Source organism: Notamacropus eugenii, chromosome 1 (genome assembly GCF_028372415.1).
Source record: "Notamacropus eugenii isolate mMacEug1 chromosome 1, mMacEug1.pri_v2, whole genome shotgun sequence".
NCBI classification, from domain to species: domain Eukaryota; kingdom Metazoa; phylum Chordata; class Mammalia; order Diprotodontia; family Macropodidae; genus Notamacropus; species Notamacropus eugenii.
This window is the reverse complement of record NC_092872.1, coordinates 90,209,024-90,224,837: the sequence shown is the minus strand read 5'-3', so window position 1 is coordinate 90,224,837 and position 15,814 is coordinate 90,209,024. Positions and strand designations below refer to the sequence as shown.

General features: G+C 43.1%; 1 protein-coding gene across 1 annotated transcript in view; it reads left to right on the top strand.

Annotated features, from left to right (window-relative positions):
* The first annotated feature begins 2,342 nt into the window (after window positions 1-2,342).
* The window catches only part of EMP2 (epithelial membrane protein 2), a 57,667-nt gene continuing 44,195 nt past the window's right edge, over window positions 2,343-15,814 (top strand). Inside the window, exon 1 of the mRNA XM_072609061.1 lies at window positions 2,343-2,489. The gene's annotated coding sequence lies outside the window, so the exon portion shown is untranslated. The remainder of the gene's footprint in view (window positions 2,490-15,814) is intronic.

The window sequence follows — 15,814 nt, the reverse complement described above, 5'->3', positions numbered from 1 at the left end:
TTAGTTCCGCCCTATGGCTTGTATAGCCTAATGACGTAAACAGAGATAGTTTGTTAGAATGGTTGACATGGTAGACATGGTTGCAATCCATAATACCAACATATACATACATGCATATACACATTCATATGTATATATAGGTACACACATATGTATAGGTACATACATACATACTTAGAGTCAGAAGACCTAGTTTGAAATACTAGGTTTGCTATTTATTAGACATATAATCTTGAGTAAATCACTTAACACCTCTAGATCTCAGACTTTATAAATGATGGGGTTAGATGAGATAATTTCTGAGGTTCCTTCCAGCTGTAATATGCTATTATTTTGTCTTTTGAACATTCCCTGCTTCCTTTTTCTAGGCAGCTAGGGGACACAATGGGACTTGGGAACAAGAAGAAATGAATTCAAATCCTGCCTCTGATACTTTCAGGGTGATCTAGCCTGCAAGAGTGCTTAACAAATATGATCTCATTTCATCCTTGAAACATCCCTGTGAGGTAGGTGTATCATTGTCCTCATTTTACAGATGAGGAAACTGAGACTGAGACAAGGTAAGTATATGATGAGTAAATATGAGAAGCAGGATTCGAACCCAAGTTTCCCTGACTAGGCACACCATTTGATATGGACTTTCTCTGTAGCTGTCAAGAGGACGCTGGAGTCACAGAGACTGGTATTTCCTACTGCCCACTCCATCCTTCTCTCCCTCTGTTCTTGACCTGAGAGACTTTTCCTTGGCAACTTTTTGACATCAGAAGCAGCCTTTCCTTCATTTCTTCCTTCATTCTCCTACCCCTCCCCATATGCCTCCTTAAGGTTTCAATTATATCATAATTATCTACATTAAAAAATCTTTGAACATCTGAGATACAAAAAGGTATGACATCATCCCACTTTACAATGGAATTGTAAAGAAAAGAAAATTGAGAAAAGTTGAGAAAAAAATATATATCTCTCCCTACTCCCAAATAGTTAACAATAAAAGGTGGTATATACCCTAAGGTCCAAAGTTCTAAGACTGTTAAGATATTATGAGCCAAGATTATGGACAATAAGGGCTTGCTGGAATTCAGAAGAGAAGGGAGACATCACCATGGAGGGGATGGGATCCTTATTCTCATCTCTGGAAAAGCACTGGACCTGAGTTTGATTCTCCACTCTGTCACTAACTAGTTTGGACAAGTCACTTAAATATCTCTGGGCCTGAGTTTCCTCACAGGTCAAATGGGGAGGTTGTACTAACTAGACGATTCCTTTTCTGGGTCTGTACAACGTGTTTTAGTTCCCAATTCCATTCCGTAGGCTTTTCTATTCCCCCAGGCTTTTTTCTCTTCATACAGACTAGGGGTTGAATGCAGGCACACGGCAGACAGCTGCGCTGGCGCCTGATGTGCGGCACATCTGGCCTTTGCTTGCAGCTGGGTTGCTTTCGCGTTCTTCGTTCTCACATATTTCCACACTCCCCACTTTCCTGGTTTCCGGAGCTTAGTCTGTGCCCAAAGGCACTACTAGTAGACTCCCCTTCAGCCCCGCTTTAAAAAATAATTAGTAGAAACAAAGATTGACAAAGTTGGAAGGGAAATCTGAGGGATCCTTACTCCCATAACCCTCTAATGTTGCAAACTAAAACCCAAAGAAATAGTCATTGGGAAAACTCACACAGGAAGTCAGTGACAGAACCTGGGGAAGGTGTGCGAATTACTCCCCGTCTCCCAATCACCCCTATCCACAAGCAAAAGGAAGACTGAGGGAGGGGACAGCGCTTGGGAGTTGGGAGAAGGTGTAGATTCGGCCAGGAATCTGACCCGAAGTTAAAAACTACGCCCTCTCTTTTTGCAAAGTTTTCCTTTTCTTTCCCTACCCGTCTTAGACTCTCGCCAGTACTATCCTCCCCCACCCCCGGCCCCCCGCTCCACCACTGCGCGATGCTAGACCCCAAGTTCTGCGGAGAAGCTGGGGAGGTGACGGGATAAGAAAACTTCCTAGGGAGCTGTTGGAGAAGGACGGTGTACAAGCTCAGGGAAGCTAGCTGGCCATCCCCAAAGCACCCCGGGCCTAGCCACCCCCACTGCCGGTGTAGTTCCCAACTTTGACAGAGTTTCTGGGAGCTCCAGGTGGGCCGAAAAGAGGAGGGTCGTCGGGGAGTGGGGTGCTGCCAGTCCCTTCCTCCTCTGCTTCTTAGGGTGTTTCCTTCCCTGCTCTCTCCCACACGCCCAGTCTCCCCGCTCTTGACATCACCGCCCCGGGAGGCGGGATTGGGGACAGGAGGAGGGGAGGGGAGGGGAGAAGAGGGGGTGGGGTTGGGTGGGATGGGGGAGGAGGCTCCTCACCACCCGAGGAGGAGGAGGAGGTGGAGGAGGAGGAGAAGGGAGGGAGAGGAGAGAGAGTCCCAACCCCAGAGCTTCAAAACAGCCCGGCGGCCTCGCCTCCAGTTCCAGCCCGTCCTGGCCCATCCCGCTGCCAGCCCCGCCGGCCCCTCAGTGAGTAGTGCCCCAGAACAAGGGTGGCGAGGGGGGCTGCGCATTGAGGATGGGGATTCCGGGGGCCGGGGGTGCGCAGAGGGAGAGAAGTGAAGGAGGAGAGAGGGGATGTATGAAGCCCCCACCCCAGAAGTGAGAAGAGCCACCTAAGCCTGGGGAGAGAGGCTTCTAGCATTGAGCTGGGAGTGGGAGGTTAACAGGATAGGACCCGGCTCTTGCTGCTGACCCACTTCTCTGCTCGCTGCCCTCCTGGAGCCAGGGCCCCCCACCCCCGGTCCTGTCACGATTGGGACCTCTGACACGTCTTTCTGAAGTCTTCCATTCACCCCCTAACCCCCTCCTCCCCGGGGCGCCTCATTCTCCAGCGCCGATGCGGGCGGGAAAAGTTTGGGAAGGAAAGAGCCGGGACAGCTCCTGCGGCTCTGCCAGCCGCCTTCCTCCGCTGGTCACCCACACGTCGCGGGTGTGCAGGCTTTCCTGCTATGCCCCGTACCCCTAGATGGATGCCCGCAGCGAGGGCGCAACGAGGTGGGCCTTTAGGTCTGACTGTGCTGCCCGTGCCCACCCGGGTCAGAATCGTGGCCCAGCAGCGCCCCCCAGCGGGGTGAAACTTTACGGCTGGGTCGAGGTGGAGGGGGTAGGGGTGGAGGCAGGTTGGCTGGGTGCAGCCTTGCCTCCCCTGGCTTCGAGTCTAGAAGGAAGGGGGCTAGGGAGGAAAATAAAAGGGAAAAGAGGATGAATTAGGGTTTGGATTTGGGGAAGGGACACCCCCTGAAATCGACTTCTTACCTCATCCATCTTGGTAGGGTCTGACTTACACTTACTTGTAAGTAGGTTGCACCAAGGTGCTACTCAACAGACTATTATGTTCCATTCTGTGGAGAGAGCCCATACTCCCACCATGAGCCTCTGAGAAGGGACACCAGAACCTAGGGCTCTACTCATTGCTTCTTCCGCCCTAGGGCAGGGGTACATTTATGTTCTGAGAGCTTGAGCACAAAGCTATAAAGTGGATGCAAAAAAAGAGAGGAGACAAGAATGTGGCTAAGCTTCCGATGTTGAGAGGTTGGGCTTTGTGATCCAGCGATCTCTTTATGTACAGAAAGACATTCAGAGAGGGCCCTGCTTTGACAGTAACCGAACTGAGCACAGGCCCATCGGTAATTCCTTTCTCCCAGGAGAAAAGCAGTGAAACCCATAAATTCTCTGGCTAATCCATCACTCCCTCTGTTGTGTGGATTGTGGAGGTCTGTAGGAAAGGGAGACTACTTAGCACCTTCCCTGCTGGGGATGAGGCAGAAAGCACTGTCCCTGCCGTGGCTTTTAGCTCCACAAGAAGAATAATACTACCCTCCTTCTGCCCTGACCTGTTAGATGGACTGGCAGAGAGCAAGGGCCCTCCTTGTTTCTCTCCTCTTCCCACCCAGCTTGGTCTGGATATTGAGCTTTGGAGAGTCTCTTAGAAGCTCAGGCATGGTTGAAAGGGCAGGAGGCAAGTGCTGAATATGGAATCCTGAGTGGTTGGGCGAAAGAGAGGGTTTAGGCGGGTCCTTTTCTCTTGGGGATTTGGCCTCTAGTTGAGAAGACAAAATGGAACTTAGGAAGGCACAGAGCCCTGTTTTTTGGCGGGCTTGAGAGAGCTGAAGTTGTTGACAAGAGTCAAGGCAAGGTCGGCAGCGGGCAGCTGGAAAGGCTCTTCTGAGAGTTGTGGGGCAGTACTGGTGCTCCCTAGGGACTGTGGGGCCAGACACCTTTTTGTTAGAGCTGTGGCTGGCATAAGACTCGGGAAGGCCAGTGAGTAGGAAGACTTTATGAAGTCTAACCTATTCTTTCTCTGCCTCCTGACAACCCCACCCCACAGAGAAGGAGGGGAGTGGGAGGAGACCTGGTCAAGAAGATACTCCAGGTCACGAAGGAGAGAAGCCTGGGGTTTATTTGAAAACACTGGTAATGGCTTTTGTGTCGTAGTCATTAGAAATATTTTCTGGGCTGGAGTAAGGGAGGAGCTAGAGGAAAAGGGTTAAGGCCAAGAAATGGAAATTGAAATGTGAAGAGGACAGGGCAAATGCTGGTCCAGTCCAGGGAGGAAGGGGCACTTAACCTGCCCATCTCTTTCAGGTAATTTGCTCTATTTCTTAAACATTCCACTAGTTAATCCTTGCCTGGAGGGCTGCCCCACATCCACACAGTGGATAATTGCTGGCTACAGAAAGCTTCTGCAACACATTGTACAAATTCAGGTTGCCTCCTTCTGATGTGTAATAATAACAGTAAATACCAACTAACATTTATATTAGAAGGAAATGTTTTACTTACTCCTCCCTCATGTACTAGAAGGAGAAGAAAGAGGAGTAGGTTGGTAAATGTTTAACGATTGGGTCTATGGGGTCTATACTTCTAAAAGTTGCATTATTAACTATTTTCCTATCACTTCCTTAAGCCTACTCAACAAAATAATTACTTATTAAACTATAATTTGTTGCCTTTGCAGAATTCTGAAATATAAATGCTCACACTGAAGCATTAACAATTGGCTATACCAAGTAAGTCTGAGCTGACTTCAATATACCTGAGTATGTATGTGTGTACATACATATACATATACACATGTGTGCATGTATACATACATATAAATGATATGGACGTACGTAGGAGATATATAGGAGCTGTATTCTAGTATACATATATACACACAAACAGATGTACATAAGAGGTATATAGGAGGTATAGTCTAGTCAGAAAGGTCTGCCTCTAATGAGTACTTTCTGTGTATCCCTGGAAAAGTTATTTAACCTTTCACTGGTCTAGGCAATTCTCTAAGTAATTGGCAGGCCAGTTGTTGGCCTGCATTGGTAGAAGGAGTTGTTTTACAGAGAGTTTGCTACACTAGGAATTCTCAAAGTGTGGTCTAGGGATCCCTGGGAGTCCCTAGGACCCTTTCGAGTCCTACAAGGTGAAAAATATTTTTGTAATAATATTAAGGCATTTAAATTTCAAATGTGGTAAATATTTACAGATATAACCCATGTGAACAAAGATCTTTGGGACATCTTCAATAAAATTTAAGAATTTCAAGAGGTTCTAAGACCAAAAAGTCTGAAAATTCCTGGCCTAGCCCAATGAAATCATAGGTCTGGACAAAAGCAAACCAACAAATCCCACATGTCTATACACTTAGATCTATTTATTCATATAGATCCATACATACACATAGATGTATATGCCTCTGAGTATGAATTCTCAATTACCTCCTGGCGGATTATCTAATTTGAAGGTCCCTCAGGACCAGTTTTTCATCCTGATGAGGCTCCCCGCTACATCATCAGAGCTATCCTGGTTGATTCACCTCTTGATACACCCTGTTGGTGTAAGCATAGAGAAGACCTCTCATTTACACATTAAGTCAAGCTAGACATGACTAAGGAGGGAAGCTGGCCAGGACAAACTACATTAAAGCCAGCTAGAAATGACTTGGATTTCTGGGTCCTTTGTGAATTTTGTTTTGAGAGTCAATAGGGCAGTTCTTTACGTAATTTTTCCCAACCTCAGCACCCAGATAATCAGTTATGTACATGGACTGTCTGTTTCTGTGTTTGCCAGCATACAGCTTGCGGGTGTGCCCAGTGTTCCCCCTCCCCTCCAACAGGGTATAAAGAATCTAGCAGTAGTTTTAGGTTCAGTCTCAGGGTAGGATTTCAGGTGGACACATTATTGATTGTAGAGAATGACAAGGCAGCAGTATTGGCCTAGAAATACTCATCTAGTGATGGGGAGTCAAGGATCTGGGAATCAGAATGCAGGGATCTGAGGGGGTGCAACTGGGGTTGAGGGCATGTCTGTTGAGGGGGTAGTGCAGAGTGTACAGGTAGGGTTAAACTTTTTTGTGTCATGGACTTGGTGAAACCTATAGACCTTTTCTTAGAAATTTCTTAGAAGCCTATAGACCCCTTCTTAGAAACATTTCTGGGAAATGTTGTTAACGCATCATTTATTGTTAATGTGTAATTTAATGTTGTTAAATACGTAAAATAAAATACACAAGGTTACAAAGGAAACCAATTATGTTGAGGTCAAACTGTAATTTTTCCCCCCAACCATGTTCATGGATTCCTGAAATCTAACCACAGAATATTTGGGGATGCATTCTCTCCCCGCCACCTCCCTGGTGAAGAACACCTTTAGTTTAAAGGATAACTAGGGACATAGACATTGGCAATAGCCCCTGGAATGGAGAAACATGCATCCAGCAGCATTAATGGAGCTGGAGGCCCATTTAAGGATGTGGTTCCAGCTCCTGCAAAGCAAGAGGGGAACAAGGGAGTGAAGCCCTGGGGCAGGGGGGCTGGGTGTGTGTGGGGCAGCTGGCTCCCCTCAGGACTTATCTAAACACCACTCTGGAGCCGGGGCTGTGCAATTAGGCTGGCCTGTGGAGGGAAATGTTAAATGCACTGAGAGGAGGAGGAGGCATCTGGCTCTCGTTAGGAGCAAGTGAGGTGGGGAGGTGGCGGGGGGAGTCTAAAAATACGCCAGGCTGAGCTACCACCCAGGGAGTATTACGGTTGGTAATCTGATACCTGTGGGGTGGAGGGCATGAGTGTGGGTAACCAAGGCATTGTTGTTGTTCCATTTCGGGGGCCTTCCTGATTCCTCTGGCAGCTGGCTGCCTTTCCCCTTTTCTCTGCTGCTCCAAGCCTTTGGGGTAACCACATCTGTTCCTTCTCCTAGACCTCTAACTCTACCTTCAACACCAGGGAACTAAGTAATTGGGGAGTGGGTCTCTGATAGGTTCTTAGAACACCTTGTTCCTTTCAAGATTCTGGTCCAGTTCTACCTTCTTTTTTTTTAAAAAAAATATTTATTTATTTTTAGTTTACAACATCCAGTTCCACAAACTTTATGAGTTTTAAATATTCTCCCCTCCTCCCTCCCCAAGATGGCGTGCAATCTGATATAGGCTCTACATATACATTCACATTAAACGTTTTCACAGTAGTCATGTTGCAAGGAAGAATTAGAATCAATGGAATGAGCCACAAGAAAGAAGAAACAAAATAAAACAAAACAAAAAGAGAGAGATCAAATGGTGTGCTTCCATCTGCATTCAGATTTTGTAATTCTTTCTCTGGATACGGAGCATTTTCCATCATGAGCCTTTTGGAGCTGTCTTACAACCTTGCATTGCTGAGGAGTCAAGTCTATCAAAGTTAGTCATAGGACGATGTGGCTGTAACTGTGTACAGTGTTCTCCTGGTTCTGCTCCCCTCACTCAGCATCAGTTCATATATATCTTTCCAGGTTTTACTGAAGTCCAACTGCTCGTCAAGTCCAACTGCACAATAGTATTCCATTACATTCATCAGCCACTCTCCATTGATGGGCATCCCCTCAATTTCTAGTACTTGGCCACCACAAAAAGAGCTGCTATAAATATTTTTGTCTATGTGGATTCTTTCCCGTGGTTGGGATACAGTTCTGCCTTCTTTCTGAAACTTTTCCTGATCACTCCAGTCCTTTCTCCACTCCCACCCCATCCCCATTTAGATGCAGTCAGTAAGGGCTCTTAAGCTGGGATCTGGGTACTTTGCAAAAATACATACATACATACATATATATATATATATATATACATATACATATATAGTTCTATTTCAATATAATTGATTTTCTTTGCAAGCTTGTATATTTTATTTTATGTGCTAGGTAGCAAAATGGAGTCAGGAAGATTCATCATCGTGAATTCAAATCTGGCCTCAGACACTTACTAACTGGGCAAGTCACTTAACCTATATTTCCCTCAGTTTGCTCATCTATAAAATGAGCTGGAGAAGGAAATGGCAAACCACTCCAGGATCTTTGCCAAGAACTACGCCCCTTCCCTACCATGGTCACAAAGAGTTGGACATGACTGAAATAACTGAACAACAAATAACAATTCTGAGTCTAAAGGTTTTTTTCTAGACATAAACAAAGTTAAGAACCCTTGGTGTAGCAGAATTCTGGACTTGGAACCAGGAAAATGTGTCTACAAATCTTGCTTTTGGCATTGGCTATGTTACCTGGCAAATCACTTAAAGTCTTTGAGCCTCAGTATTCTCATCTGTAGAGTGAGGAGACTGGACTGAATGGCATCTAAGGTCCTTTTCAGCTCAAAATCTCAGATCATGTTTTTGGTATATTTTGTTTATACCTACATGAGTACAGATTCTATTTCTCTATTAACTGTAAGCCTCTTGAGAGTAGGAACTGTTTCATTTTTGTCCTTTTATTCCCAGTACTTTGCATAAAGCTTAAAACATCTTAGATGCTAAGTAAATGGTCATTTGATCCACTGATTATTTGCTTGGGGAGCCCAGGGAACTCTTGTTGTCTCAGATGTTTTGGGGTACACTCTCCCCTTCTCCTCTCCCCTGCCCACTTAAGTTTGGAGAAACTGGGGGAGGGAAAAGAGAATGGAATCAAATAACAGCTATTCTCATAACTCTGAAGCAACTCAAAGTTGGGCAAGTCAGAGATTTAGGGGCAGCAGGTGGGGGGAGAGGGAACTCCCCAATTAGGCAATAGGGACTTATGCCAGAGATAACCTGGGAGGAATGGAATGTTGCCCTTGTTTGCCCTCTTTGGGGGGTGGAGATGGGGGAATAACAAGACCCACAGCACACTTAGTCCTTGTATACTCTCTCAGCCTGGCCACTTATGGGTGGTGATCATAAATAATTTATATTTCTATAGCACTCTTAAGATTTTCAAAACTTTTGACCACAGCAACGCCAAGGAGCTTGCCAGAAGAAGTATTATAATCTCCATTTTAGTGATGAAAAAATTGAGGTCCAAAGGCAGTTGAATGACTTGCTTAAGGTCATACTGGGAGGATCAGAGGCTAGAATTGAACCCAGGTCCTTTGAAAGAGCCTGTGCTCTTTGTACTGTACCCCACGCCTTTCTCCTTCCTTAACTGTCAAGCGGAGGCAGTTTTGGCTGGGATGTCCTTTGCCCCTTTCCCATGCCAAGTCTTTCCTGGCCAGGGTTCCTGCAACTATCTGAGGAAGCTCTGGTTGGTTGATCTTTCAGGGAAATGTGGGGGAGGCAGCTAATGGCAGAAAAGTTCAGATGATGTCAACCCTTTAGAAACCTGGATAGCTCCTGAGTTGGAAAGACCAGAAGGGTGAGGAGTGGCCTTTGTCTTCCTTACCTTCTACAGACATAGAATGGTCTTAGGTATCAAACTGAGTCACCAAAGGATGGGAGTTTTGAATTTTTGAGATGGTGCTGTGGAAAGAGTCTTGGATATAAATTCAGAGACCCTGGGTTTGAATTCTGGATCTGACACTTACCTGTGTGACCTTGGGCAAATCAACTTGAGATAACTCAACGATTCTGTTTCCTCAGCTGTGAATTGAGGGGGATGAAGGAGATGATCTTTAAGGTCCCTTCCAACTCTAAATCTATGATTCTCTGATCATCTGATCTATCACTGTGAGGGTGAATGTTAGAGAAGGTAGATCTGCTTTGTTCCCTGGGCAAAAAGGCAGGTGTCCATATCACAAGTCCTTTAACCTCATTTCTTAAAAAAAGGCAAATGTGATATCTGTCAAGTTTCGATGACAATTGATAAGGTGAAACGATCAAATCTTATGTGCCTATCCATTTGACTTTAATAATCATTCATTCATTCAACAAACACTGACCAAGAGCCCAAACATTGTGTTAGATGCTGTGAGGGACAGAGGTCCTTTTCTCAAGAACTTTGCAAACTAAGTTTGAGTAGATTTCCCTAAGAAAGAAACTTTTAAGACCCATATTAATCCAGTGATTGCAAACTGCTTGGTGAACAATTTTTTTAGAAAACAAAGGTGAAGGTAGAACACTTGCAACAAAACACCAAAATCTTATTATGGTGAGCGCTTGGGGGGGGGGGGGGGCGGAGAGACATATTTCATGGTCTTGAATATGTGTGTGTGTTAATGTATGTGTTAGCCAAATTTTTTGCATGGTTTTCTTGAAAATATGTTTGAAAAGAGCAACAATTTTCTGTGCCCCTAATACAAGGTGAAAAGGGTCAATGCTATTGTTTTCAGTGCTTTCAGTTGCTTTCTACTCTTCATGACCCCATTTGGGGTTTCCTTGGCAGAGATACTGGAATGGTTTGCCATTTCCTTCTCCAACTTATTTTACAGATGAGGAAACTGAGACAAACAGGGTTAAGTGACTTGCCCAAGGTCATATGGCCAGTAAGTGTCTGAGGCTGGATTTGAACTCAGGTCTTCCTAACTCTTGGCTTGGCCACTGCACCACCTAGCGTCCAGTAGAGGGGTGGGGATATGAAGCATGTAAAAAGGAATCTAACTCATAAATGTTTGTCTTGAACCCTGTAAGTGGTTAAAACCACAGTGGTTGAGGTACAGGTAATCTTAGCTACATCTGGCAAACAAAGCTGAATGGCATATGAAAGAACAGATAGATAAGTAGATCACCTCTTCACCCCTCCCAAGAAAAAGTAGAAATAGGTTGGTAGCCCCTTTTTGAGCACACACCACAGTGGGGAGAGTCTGATCTAGTAAAGTTGCCTCTTGAAGACTGATGTAAGATCTGAAGCCCTGGAAATAAATGCTAGTTGAAGGGTTGGGAATAGCTTTTGATCTGGTTGAAAGTGAAATTTGTTCATGAATTAGTTTCACTACTTGTAGAGAAATGAATTAGACAAGAAGAGATACCCTAAAGCTGTGACCTGAGGGACTTATGTTAGACACAAAGAACTTTCTGGTAGGGACAATTCTTAGCATTAAGAAGATAGCCAAGGCATGCTATGGAATGCTTGCTGGAAGGTAGGATGGGGACTTAGAAATACATGAGAGATATTTGGACAAGTAAATAATTTTGCTGGTGGCATGAATACATGTATTTCTACCTTAAGACAAGGGGATGTAGGAGATGCTATCCTGAGCCATCTCCAGTCATCCTGATGAATATCTGGTCACTGGATCCAAATGACTCAGGAGGAGAAAGTGAGACTGGTGACCTGCACAGCCATCCCTCACTCAAAACAAAGTCCAGTGCAAGTCATGTCATCATTTCTCTGATGTCATGGTATTCTTCAAAAATGAAGGATGAACACAACCTGTAGGAGATGGGGGTAACACAGTAGATACAGTGTTGGACTTGGAGTCAGTAAGACTTATCTTCCTAAGTTCCAATTTGGCCTCTGACACTGACTAGCTGTGTGACCCTGGGCAAGTCACTTAATCCTGTTTGCCTCAGTTTCCTCATCTGTAAAATAAGATGAAGAAAGAAATGGCAAACCATTCCAGTATCTAAGAAATATCTAAATGGGGTCATGAAGACTCAGACACAGCTGAATAATGACCAACAACATGTAGGAGATGACTTCTTGAAAGGCCCTTCTCTCTCAAAATGGTAGGACTTTAGGAAACTAAATCTTCATTTTCATGCCCCTTGCAAGCATTCACTTCCAATGACTGAGGTTTGGAGGAAGTAGCTCTGTCTATGACTGAAACTAGGGACTAGGTAAAGGATTTTCCCAGGCAGTCCCTCATTGTGCTGATAAAGTCTGGGCTTGGTTTGACTAGCAGGATCTATTACTCAAGAAGCATCTTGGATAGACACTCTTCAAATGCACCTACTGCCTTCTCCCCAGTTTGCATATGGCCCCATGGCAGGGAGGAGAAGAAGGTCCCAGGAATTCACTAAATGCTGGGGTTCTCAGCCTGGAGTCCATGAATTTATTTTTCATACAGTTTGGTGAATGAGCAGTTATCCCTTTTGCATTGTGACTTTCCCCATTGTGATTTCAACATATGGTAGGTCAGGATAAGAAATTACATGGGAATTTTGGGAGGATTTTGTGGAAGCCATGGATGATACGCAAAGGCTAGCAGATGATACTGAAAAAGTTCAGAAACTCAGAAATGCATAAAAACACATGTATATTATATGATACTAATCCAAATTTTACAGTAAGGTACTATAAATACCTCATAAAAGAAAAAGAAAAAATTCAGACTTCTCTAGTATGATTGAAGGGTCAAAATTTTTTACATGGTCTAACCCCAACAATGTAGAAGGGATAAGTGTATTTCAATAAAAGTAGTCTCCACTGTAATCCTACACATTTAAAAAACATTATAGTGAGAAGTCATCTATCTTTTTCACCAGACTACCTAATGCCTTCATTACATAAAAGAAGTAAAAACCCTTATCTCATTGTCTGGATTAGGGCCCTTGACTTGGTAGGGCCAAGAAAGAAATATAGAACACTTAGACTCCTTTTATCCTCAAAGGCCTTGGGACCACAAGTGGCACTGGAAAAACAGCTGGATGAGCAGGAAGAAGAACCACAATGGCTATTGGGCAGTGTGGACTGGGCTGGGTAGGAAATAAGTTTAGGGTGTGTGTGTGTGTGTGTGTGTGTGTGTGTGTGTGTGTGTGTGTGTGTGTGTGTGCGCGTGTGTGTGCGTGTGTGTGTGTGTATGTGTGTGTGTGTGTGTGTGTGTGTGTAGAAGATAGGGTAATGCAAAGAGCATTGAGTTTGTAGTTGGCAAACCTAGGTTAGACTCTCACTTCTGCTTTTTAACATCACTTTAATTTTGAGAAACACACTTAACCCTTGTTGGTCTCAGTTTCCCTATCTGTGAAATGAACTAGATGATCTCCAAGGTCTCTTCTAGTTCTTAATCTGTGATCCAATGACAAGGCTATGAAAAAAGTGTATGACTCAGTTCAACCTAGGGTATGTACTTGTGTTTGTACGCTAGAATCTTAGAATTAAGAGATCTTAGAAGTCATTTAATAAAACTTCCCAAGAATTCCATAGATACCTTTGACAGTGTCCCATTTCAATCCAATCCAATAAGCTTTATTCAAAAATTCCAAGCAAGCAGTATTCATCCAGTTTCTGATTGAATACTTCCAGTGACTGGGAACTCTTAATTTTTAAATTATGTTTAATGGTATAACATAGAATATATTTATAATATGTATATATAATATATTCATATTATGTATAATACATAAATATATTACACAATATATTTATATGATATTTTGCCTATCATATAGTTGTAATATACATTCTACATGTGTATAGCATATATAATATACATAATATATAGATATGTATATTATCCACTTATACATTATATATTTATAGAACACGTATTACATAATATGCATCATATATTATATACTTATAATTTACATTATATATTTATATATAATCTATGTAATACATAATATGCATTCTATATTATGCACTTATATGCATTATATAATTATAATGTATAGCATATTCAAAATATTATATCTTTCATTCTATCACCTTCTTTCACCAACAGAGCCCTACTTCCCCAGCCAGAGAATCATTCTGTATAACAGAGAAGAAAAGAGAAAGGGGTGGGGGAGGGGAAAGCAGTGAAGCACAAATTAATCAGCCTATTAAGCAAGTCTGATAGCATCTGCTGTGTTACATCTCCATACATTTCCATCCGCAAAGAAGGAAGAGGGATGTATCCTCATATCTCTATTTCAGGACCAAGCTTGGCTATTTTCATTCTTTAGAGTTCAGTTTTGATTTTTGTTATAGAGGTGGTTCTTTCCATTTGTGCTGTCCTATTCATATATAGGGGCAGCTAGGTGGTGCAGTGGATAGAGTGCCAGGTCTGGATTCAGGAAGAGTTCAAATCTGGCCTTGGACACTTACTGGCTCTGTGACCCTGGGCAAGTCACATAACTCTGTTTGCCTCAGTTTCCTCATCTATAAAATGAACTGGAGAAGGAAATGGCAAACCACTCTAGTATCGTTGCCAAGAAAACCCTAGTTGGGGCCATGAGGAGTCTGATATCGCTGAAAAACAACTTAACAAAAACAAAATGGAGATAATAGCATGTACTTTCCAGAGATTTTGTGAGCTTGTTAAGTACCAAACACAGTGCCTGGCACACAGTAAGTGGTATATAAATGCTCAATATTATTATTATGTGTAAGAAGACTTCTCTCATATTGAGCTAAAAACTGCCCTCCTGTACCTTCTATCTCTTGGATTCAGTTCTACTTTTTGGAACCACTGGAAAGTCTAACCATAGAAGCAGAGAGGACCGAATCATAGAAAAGGACCTAAGAGGTCATTTAATCCAATGCCCTCATTTTACAGAGGAGGAAACTGAGGCATGGAGAGTCTAAGTGATTTGCCCAAGTTTATAACTGTAGTTATAAGGTAGAGTCATTCTTCCACATGCAAACTCTTTAAATATTACACCTGAAATTACCCTTGAAATCACTTCTCCTATCCAAACAGTGAGCTGTAGTGCCTTCATATTCTAAGTCTGTGTGTATGTCTGAGTGTTCTATGCGTATGTTGTGTGTATCTTACTTAATCATCCATTCATTCAACAAATAAGAATAGTAGTAGCTCACATTTCTAGAAAGCTTTAACATTTACAAAGTGTTTTCCTTACCACACCCTATGGTAGGTATGGCAAATATTATGTATTCCTATTTTAAAGTTGAGGAAACTGAGGTTTAGTAAATTTCCCAAGATCATGTAATAAGTACCAGATCTAGGATTTGAATTCAGATCTTCTTACTCCAAATCCAGTATTCCTTCTTCTACTACTACTATTAATTACCTTTTATGATCAGAGGACCATAGACTTTAAAGAAAGGAGGTGGTGCAGTGGAGTAGAATGGAAGGCTTCCTCAGGCACTTACTTTGCTCTGTGACCCTGCCAAAGTCACTTAACCTCTTTCAGCTTCATTTTTCAATGATGGAGGAATAAAAACATCTACCTCAAAGGACAATTGTGTAGATCCACTGAGATAACCTATAGAAAGCACTTTGCAAACATTAAAGGCCGTTTAGTTCAACCCCTTTATTTCAGAGATGAGAAAACAAGCCAGATCCTAGGACTTGTCCAAGGTCAGGAAGGTGACAGAGATGAGATCTGAACTCCAGGCCCTCCCATTCCTAATTCAAGGAGCTGCACTATCCCATACTGATTCCCTCTGATATATCTCTTGGTAGTTTATAAAGAGATTTTCTGAAAACAATCCTGTAAATTAAATAGTGGGGGTATTGTTATCATTATTTTACCAGGGAAGGAAAGGAGTCTTAAGGATGTTAGACGGTTTGCTCATGGTCACATACTTGGTTAATAGTGGAGCTAAGACCTGACCCCAGGTCTTATTGAATAGAACACTGGGCCAGGAGTCAGAGAGACCTGAATTCAAATTTGGCCTCAAATACTTACTAGCTGTGTGACCTTGTGCAATTCATTTAATCTCTGCCTGTCTCAGTTTCCCCAACTGTGTAATGA